This window comes from Equus quagga, chromosome 15, assembly GCF_021613505.1.
Source record: "Equus quagga isolate Etosha38 chromosome 15, UCLA_HA_Equagga_1.0, whole genome shotgun sequence".
NCBI classification, from domain to species: Eukaryota; Metazoa; Chordata; class Mammalia; order Perissodactyla; family Equidae; genus Equus; species Equus quagga.
This window is the reverse complement of record NC_060281.1, coordinates 38,514,418-38,522,875: the sequence shown is the minus strand read 5'-3', so window position 1 is coordinate 38,522,875 and position 8,458 is coordinate 38,514,418. Positions and strand designations below refer to the sequence as shown.

Here is an 8,458-nt window from a genome sequence, read left to right as displayed (position 1 = left end):
ACACCTACAATCATCAGAGTTCCTCTCCTGAACTCAACTTCAGGAAATAATGGACCTCTCAAAAAATGGCAATATATGTACTTCTTGTTCTTTTCTTATTTCAACCACAAGTCAGCTCAGGCTCACTCTTTGACCAATACTCCCTGTCAATGGGCTATAGACAAAGAAAGAAGGCCTGAAAAATGCTGTGGTGAAAGTAAGCGTCATCTGTACAGGCTGTGCTGGGCATTTTCATCTCAGGATTCACAGTTTTTGGCTAGAGGGAGGATGGACCACCCACCCCTGTTTTCTGAACAGAGAGATCCTGGTGATTTAAAAAGGGCCTCTCCACTACTTTGTAATTGAGATTTCTGGGGTCGTTTACCTGGAAATAAACATGGACGGCTGGTGAGGGACACAAAAAGAGATAAGATGTACAAGAAAATTTGTGGGTCTGACATCTCAGAGATGCAGGAGTATAGAAGGAGATCATAAAGACCGAGATTGTCAGAAGAAAGAAGATTGTAAAACCAGGGGAATTCATAGAGAAAACTCATGCAAGAAGAATAAAAGTAAGATCTTGGTGAGGTTCTTCCTTAAGGAGATTCTTCATCCCCTTGCTGGAACCCAATCATCACACTGCCTGTGATGACAAGGATGAAGTATTCTGGAAAACAGGTCATTCTTTGTGGGACCAGTGACAAAATGGTGACATATCTGATTCTGGGTTGTAGGATTCCAACTTTGCCTCCTTGATTTTCTCTTAGGGAGTGGAAAGGAGATGATGTGCCACTTCATTGCTTATTTATATGTTAACAAAAGGACCCCCAGAAATGGATTTCTGAAGATTAGCTTGTCCAGAGCTCGCAGCTAACCTAAATATCATCTTTCCCATTTTACTGATGAAACTGAAGCTCAGAGGAACTGAAACATTTTTCTCAGGCCATAGGCTGTAAAGAGCAAAACCAGATATGCAAAGGTCAATTTTTTCCAAATTAAAAATATGAGCTTTTCCTTTAACTGAGTTCATAGCCTCACCATCTGTTTTTCTCCATGCCAGTTTGTTCCTTTATTCACTCATTCATTCATATAAAAAATACTTATAAGTGAGTGAATTTATTCTTCTCTACATCAGATATTAATTCAAAAATCTCTTCTGTGTCTGTGACCCAGGTTTAAGACTTCTAAGTGCCTTGCACTCCTTTTTCTCCTCAAATCTCTACACTCAATGTCTTGATGTATGCTGTATATCCTTCTTGCACAACCTGTCCAGAATCTTTCTCTCTCTTCTCATTCACCTGTTCCTTTATCCATCCTGTGATGTTTATGGAAGATGTATCCTGTGCCAGGCAGTGTACTGGGCGCTGGAAATGCAGACAGACTCATGCTACTGCTGATCTCAGGAGCTAACAGGATAAACATCAATCCTTTGATATCTTTATAACTTCTTTTCCTTTCTCTCCAGTTCTAGTTTACTCATGTCCAAACTCTTTGGCATTCAAAATCAAAACTCTTTCCTAAAATTTTATTTTGATTATGTAAGCCATTTGCTGAAATTTTTTCAAAGGTTTCTAATCCTCCACAATATTCTCCCCAACATATCTCCACGTGTCCAGGCTTTTCAATTACTATTTTCCTCTGTGTCTATTTTACACGCACACACACACATGTATGCACGTGCACACACACACACACACCTCCACCCACCCCAATTGAACAGGTATATTTCTTAACACAGGATTCCTATATCCTATGTTCTTTCCGTCCCATGGACAGTTTTCATCTGCACCCCTCAAAGTCCACTTTTTATTCCTTCAGACTGATACGATCTCGCCTCTTATTTCCTATGGTTCTTGTCTGTAATATTTTGTATTTTTTGCTGTTCTCATATGGTGTTGATATGGAATCGCTAAAGGACACGCCTTAGCAAGAATGGAGACTTCATCTCCAGAGGTGAGCCATAGCGTGCGTTTCAGTAGTGTAGATAGAGGTCATCATATTCCTCTAACTCCCGAGAGGTGCCAGGTTTGAAACTGAGCAGAAACTCGGAGTGTTTTCTTAGGCCTCCCGAAATTCAAGAGAAGTCGCCCGCCGCGTTCTTCCAGGAGGCCCTACTTAAAAAGAACAAGTGATAATCCCAGTTGTGTCGTTGCTTTTCGGTTTTCGTCTTTAAAAACACGTAATCATTCGGAGATAGCTGTACTACTTTAGAGAGCCCGTTCTGGATGAGTCCTCCCAACTGGGCTGTGTTCTCTTCTGTCCCAGAAGATTTGAAATGGGAAATGGTGGAGGCGCTAGTTTTCCTACGGTGGCTTTCTCCCCCTTTCCCTCTCAGAGAAATAGGTAGCCGCTTTTACCCCAAGTCATCTTTGAGAAGGTGCTCCAGTAGTACAGTCCTGGTCTCCCATTAATGGCCTTGACATTTCCTATACTTTAGGCAGCCAAAAAGAGTGAAGAAGTGGAGACTAGTGTACTGAAACAGAGGAGGGTAGATTAGTGTTATCGGGTCCTGCGGAAGTAGTTCAGGTGGTAGAGCGCTCGCTTAGCATGTGAGAGGTGGTGGGATCGATGCCCACATTCTCCACTCTCCGTTATTTTTCTTCATGTCGGATCTCCAGGTGACAACTTCCAATCTTCCAAACTATTGAAAGAAACGACAAAATATTAGATACTTTGAACGCAGTAGGAAATTGGACGCTTCTCTCGTTTATGACCTATGGGCAATTAGGGTTGCTCTGGCACTTACTGGCCTTCAGTATGGAGCCCTACCCTCAATTTATAACTTGTTTTCTGTTTCTTCAGAGAAGATGTGATTCCAGGAAACATACTTCATTGCTCTTTTTCTCTCTCTTTCTCCTGAAGTTCGGCAGAAATGTGACACGGTCCTGAGAAGTGCAGGACAGAGTCGGATAAATAAAGCCCCAGCTGTCTTGTCAGTTTCAAGGGCTGAAACTCTGAGACCCAGATAACAAGAATATATTGGAAAAGACACCGTGGAAAGCAAATATATAAGGTTGTTTGTGAACTCCTGCAAAGCCCTGCGAATTGTGAAGAAGTGGCTCTGACACTAAACAACATACCATAGACTTTGGAAAGTGAAGTAAGTGTTAGCCCACTGCCCAAGTCCACACTCACCGCTGGATTGCACACACTCTAGAGATCCCAAAAAATATTGTAAAGGCTTTGAAAATGCAAGGGACTTTGAAAGCATAGAAGGAAGGCTGGTCAGTATTTGAAACTTGAACACAAGGCAGTCAAGTGTCTGCAAAAACAAAAATGGCAATATTCTCCATAGGATTTGAATGACACAAAGTCTTATAACATAAATCAAAGACAGCCAGGGTATTATCCAAAATTATTCAGCATGTGAAATACCGAGAAAACCTTAATTCACTTGGAAAAGAGAATCAACAGATACCAATAGTGAGATGACACAGATGTTGTAATCATCTGACAAATACTTTAAAACTGCAATCATTAAATGCTCCAAGAATTAGGGGCATGAACTCTTTATATGAATGGAATGTGAGAAAGTCTTAGCAAATAATGGAAAGCTACAAATCCAAATTGAAGCTTCAGGACTCAAAAATGTATTAACCCAAATTATAAACACCACAGAATTGCCTCAATAGCAGAAAGAGATGACTGAGCAAAAGTTCGTAAATGTGAGGATAGAACAATACTAACTACCCAATCTAAATGATAGAGGGAAAGCGTATTTTAAAAGATGGACAGAGCCTCAGAGACAAATATGAAAATAACAAACATCTTATAGTCACATCGTTGGAGACCCAAAGAAGAGGAGACAGAGACCCTTGAAAAAGAAAAAAAGCAAACATTTGAATTATTAATGGCTGAAAACTTTCCAAATTTGGCAAAGTTGTAAACCAGATTCAAGAAGTTCAGCAATCTTTAAGCAGGATAAAGTCAAATAAATCCACACTCAGGCATATCACAATTCAATTGCTGGAAGCAAAAGAAAAAATCATTCTTGAAAACAGTCAAAGGAAAATGAAAGGGAAACTACAATCTGAATGATTGTGAATTTCTCATCAGAATCCCCGGGAGCCATAAAGAAATTACAACATTTATTAAATGCTGAAAGAAACACCTGGTAACGCAGAATGCTAAGTATAGTAAAATATGCTTCAGACAAGAGTGAAAGAAATACATTCTCATTTAAAGGTAAACTGAGAGAATACATTGCTAGTAGAAGTGCTAGAAAAGAGTCTATTATTGCGAGAAGAAAAATGATACCAGAAGGAAATTTAGAATACCATGAACAAAGGAACAATAGGAGAAATAGGCAATATCTGGGAATACGATGGACTACTGGTCTTCTCTCTGTAAAGTATGTTTGATGCTTGAAAGTGAAAATTGTGACATTGTCTGATGGAATTTCATTGTATCTAGAAGTACTGTACACATAACATACAGGGACTAAATGGTGATGAGGTTTCTATATTAAACATGAATGGTAATTTATTGATTCTAAGTATGCTGTGAAAGGTTGAGTACGTATATAGTAATCACCAGACAACCTACTAACAATTTTAAATAAGCAAAAAAACATAGGAAGAGAAAAATGAGGAATGAAAACTAAAGGGAACAAACTATTAATAAATTATTAGATAGTAAATCTATATGCAAACTTATCAATAATAATATTAAATGTAAATAATCTAAACACATCAATTAACCATCAGAAATTGTTAGAATATATTAAAAATAAATAGGCTGACTATAAGAAACTGACTTCAAATATAGTTATATGAGGGATTAAAAGTTACATAAAATTGAAAATAACGAATGAGAAAAGATACATCATACAAGCCTTAATGAAAAAAAGCTGAAGTGGACATATTAACATCAGAAAAAGTAGATTTCAAAGCAAATAAAATTTCTACGTACAAAGAGAGATGGTACCTAATTATAAGGTATCAGCTCACCAAAGAAATAACTATACTAAATATGTATGTCTCTGGATGTGGAGCCTCAAAACTCTTTTTAAAAAGATGATAAATCTGAAAATAAAAATAGAAAAATGCACAATTACAGGTGCATATGTTAACACTTCTCTCATTAATTGATAGATCTAGCAGATAACAACTGGGAAAACACACTGAAGAACTAAACACCACCACCCATCCATGGCTCTAATTGACCTTGTGGAGCAAAATCGCAATGTAGGTAAAAAGAAGCGCCAAAGATTTCAAGAAAAGAAGGTCCTATCAAAACTAAGAAATCAAGAATGGTTAAAGTGCAGAAGAGTGACAAGGATGAAACTGATATTTTAGAAAGAGGTATTTAGGGGTGAATGCCAGGGAGACTGAAAGTGGTGTATCTGGAGGGGATGGTCCCTTGTCCATATTTATCCTTCCATCTCTTGAGGTCTGGGGCCAACAGATTCCTTCTGAATCACCTGAGCCTACTGCAGTGCCTGGCACAGAGAAGCTCTCCAATGATTATGTATCGAATGAAGGGAAAGGAAATGATAGATTCAAAGAGTTGCACAAGAACATTGTTCAGTATTTGGCAAATAATAGACGTGGTGTTTGAAGGAGGAGAACGACTCAAGGTTGGCTTGGAAGTCAAACCTCAAAAGATGGACACAGAAGAGGTTGGAAATTAGATATTTGCTATACAGCCGAGTGGGCAACTATGGAGAAGAAAAGGCAGAGAGATCATGAGCTAGAGCAGGAAAAGAGCTCGTGTTTTGGAATCCAAAAATCTGGTTCTCAATCCAGGCTTTGCTACCCAGCAGCTCTGGGACCTTAGGAAAATCACTTAACATATCTGACACTCCATTATACTGGAAAGTGTAGCTTACGATATATAGTTTTGTTGCCAAAATTCAAAGGTTGGAGTATATGAAATAATTCCACAAATCACTTCGTATAATTAATGGCACATAAGGCTAAAAAAATCCACGGAGACTTTTATTGAGTTCAGTTTGTGGGTTTTTGTTTTTATTTTTTTAATTTTGAGGAAGATTAGCCCTGAGCTAACATCTGTGCCCATCTTCCTCTACTTTATATGTGGGACGCCTGGCACAGCATGCCTTGATAAGCGGCATGGATGTCGGTGCCTGTGATCCTAACTGGGCTACCCTGGGCCACCCAACTGGAGCCCGCGAACTTAATCATATGCCACCAGCGGTCCCCAGTTTGTGATCTTGTAGGGAAAATGTCTCCAGTCCTGTAGATGCAAACAGAGATATAGAGTAAGACAGAAGTATGGCCTGTGGACAAATTTGAGGACTGTTTAACCGCCCATTCATTCATTCCTTCAGGCAGTCAGTCAGTGAACTAATACATATTAACTGGTCGCTTCCTATGTTTCTTTTTAACAAAAGAGACTACGGAAACTGTAAGATCGACTGAAATCTTTGTTGTGAGGAGAAAAAATACATCGTTAGAACACAAGAGCCAAAAAGGCAAGCATTATTGTCCCTAGTCCCGCAGCCCAGATGGCCCTGTCCTTGAGTGGATACAGAAAAGGCGTGGACTTGGGGATAAAGTTTTTCATGTCCATCCGCAGCTTATATGGAGTTATTTTCAAGTAGTATTGATTGTTTACTTTAAAAGCTGAGAATTGATAAAGTGTGGGTACTTGGAAAATAATGTATCACATTTTCTTCTAAAGGGTAGAAAGGTAACCGGTTGCCCTCTTAGCGCAGTAGGCAGCGCGTCAGTCTCATAATCTGAAGGTCCTGAGTTCAAGCCTCAGAGAGGGCAGTTCTTTTCTTCCATGTTTTCATATTGGCCTGGCATAGTGTTATCTCAGAAAAAAGAAAGGATAGCTGAAGTGCACTAAAAAAGGAAACACAAAGTAAAATTAATAAATGTGCCAGATAAAAATTTGAATGCAATATTTGCTGAGGATGGTGAAATCTGGTTTGTGTTTTGTTGGGCTTCCCGATGCTTTGAATGAAATGAATGGAAAAGAAATTTACGTTTCTCAGAAACTACAAGCTATATCATATTTTTACTCTTCCTCTCCATCAGCTGGAAGAATCAGGAGAAATTTCTCTTCCAACTTTGTTCTCTGAAGCTTGCCCAGCCACAGTAAAGGGATGGAGGAAGTGTGAAATCATTATTTCCTTTAATCATCCAACAAATATTCCTTGTGTATATATCTTATTAATGGAGTGTTCTGGGTGCAGAAATTCAAGCATGAAGAAAACGCAAAAACTCCCTTCCTCATGCAGTTACATCCCAGTTGAAAGGAGTGAGAGAAACAAATAAGAAGCAAATAAGAAAAAGTGCATAATAAGGTAGGTGATAATGTTTTCTGTAGGGTAATCCTTAGGCAGTTAAGGGGATCTGGATTGTGGAGGTGGCATGTTCAGCTTTCAGGGGAGGACTCAGGAAAGTTGTTGCCTTGAAGATACCTAATAGTCTTTCCTTTTCGCTTGCTGAGATCCTTGTGCCCCAGAGGATTTCTAACACTGTCTCTAGAGTAAATTTTTCCTATCGAGGAAACTGGAGGTTACCCATCAAGGAAACTGCACATAAGGCAAGTGGGCTTAGTTGCATGAACAGTGATACCTGACAGATCCTTCACATGTATCTTCATGCGGAAAATGAGAATGGAGGGACTCTCTAGGTGGATTCTCAGCACCTAGAGCAGAGTCAGAGTAACGGGAACAGAGTAGTAAGCATTAGCTACTGCTCTGGCTGTCTTTTCCATGTGGAATGCTGGCCCCTCACACCCAGTTTGTCTCATAGATGCTTATTAGAAGCATGAAGAATGGATTTACAGATTGAGGTGAGAATCCACCAGGGTTCTCTTCTAGGAAAAAGTAGGCTTCCCTCTAAGCTTTCACTAAGTACCTGGGTAAGAAGAGAACCCTAAGCAAGCTTGAAAAACTGAAAGTTCTCTGGGGAAAGCAGGAACCCCTCCTGTGGAAGAGCATAATCTGAGCACACAGCAGAGTCTCAGCACACAGGGGAGTGCTCAAGAGGTCAAAACGGTTAAGCAGTGAATCTGACCAGAATGTCCGTTGTAGAGAGAAACAACTTGGTTTCATGTCCTCGATTTGAAAGGCATATGCAACAGGGTTGTTGTCTATTGACCTCAAGAAAGAAGGAAGAAAAGAGAGTTATCGTGTCTTTCATGATGGACAAAAGCCTTCTCTCATTATTTCTGACTCAGAATCTCAAATTTTTTGTCAGATAGTTAGACTGAGAAGGGATTCTGACCCCTAGACCATCAGTGTTTTTGTTGTTCATCTTTCTTGACCATTCCTTAATTTCTTTAAAATTAAATGCTGAGTAAAAGCCCTGATTTCCACTTTCCAATGTTCTCTTAAAATTTCTTCCTCCTCCTAACCCTACCTTATTCTTGTCCAAAGATCCTAGTGCCTTCCTACGCCAATGCTTCCTTTCTCTGGAAAATTAGAGGAGAGACCAAGTTGTACCCAGGCACCTGGGCCACACTGGGAGGGGATGATGGTGCAGATGTGAGGCCCAGACAG

General features: G+C 39.6%; 1 non-coding gene across 1 annotated transcript; it reads left to right on the top strand.

The window, feature by feature from the left end:
• Positions 1 to 6,643: 6,643 nt before the first annotated feature.
• On the top strand, positions 6,644 to 6,716 carry TRNAM-CAU (transfer RNA methionine (anticodon CAU)). Its single transcript has one exon. It is a non-coding gene; the product is annotated as a tRNA-Met (tRNA).
• The last annotated feature ends 1,742 nt before the right edge of the window (positions 6,717 to 8,458 follow it).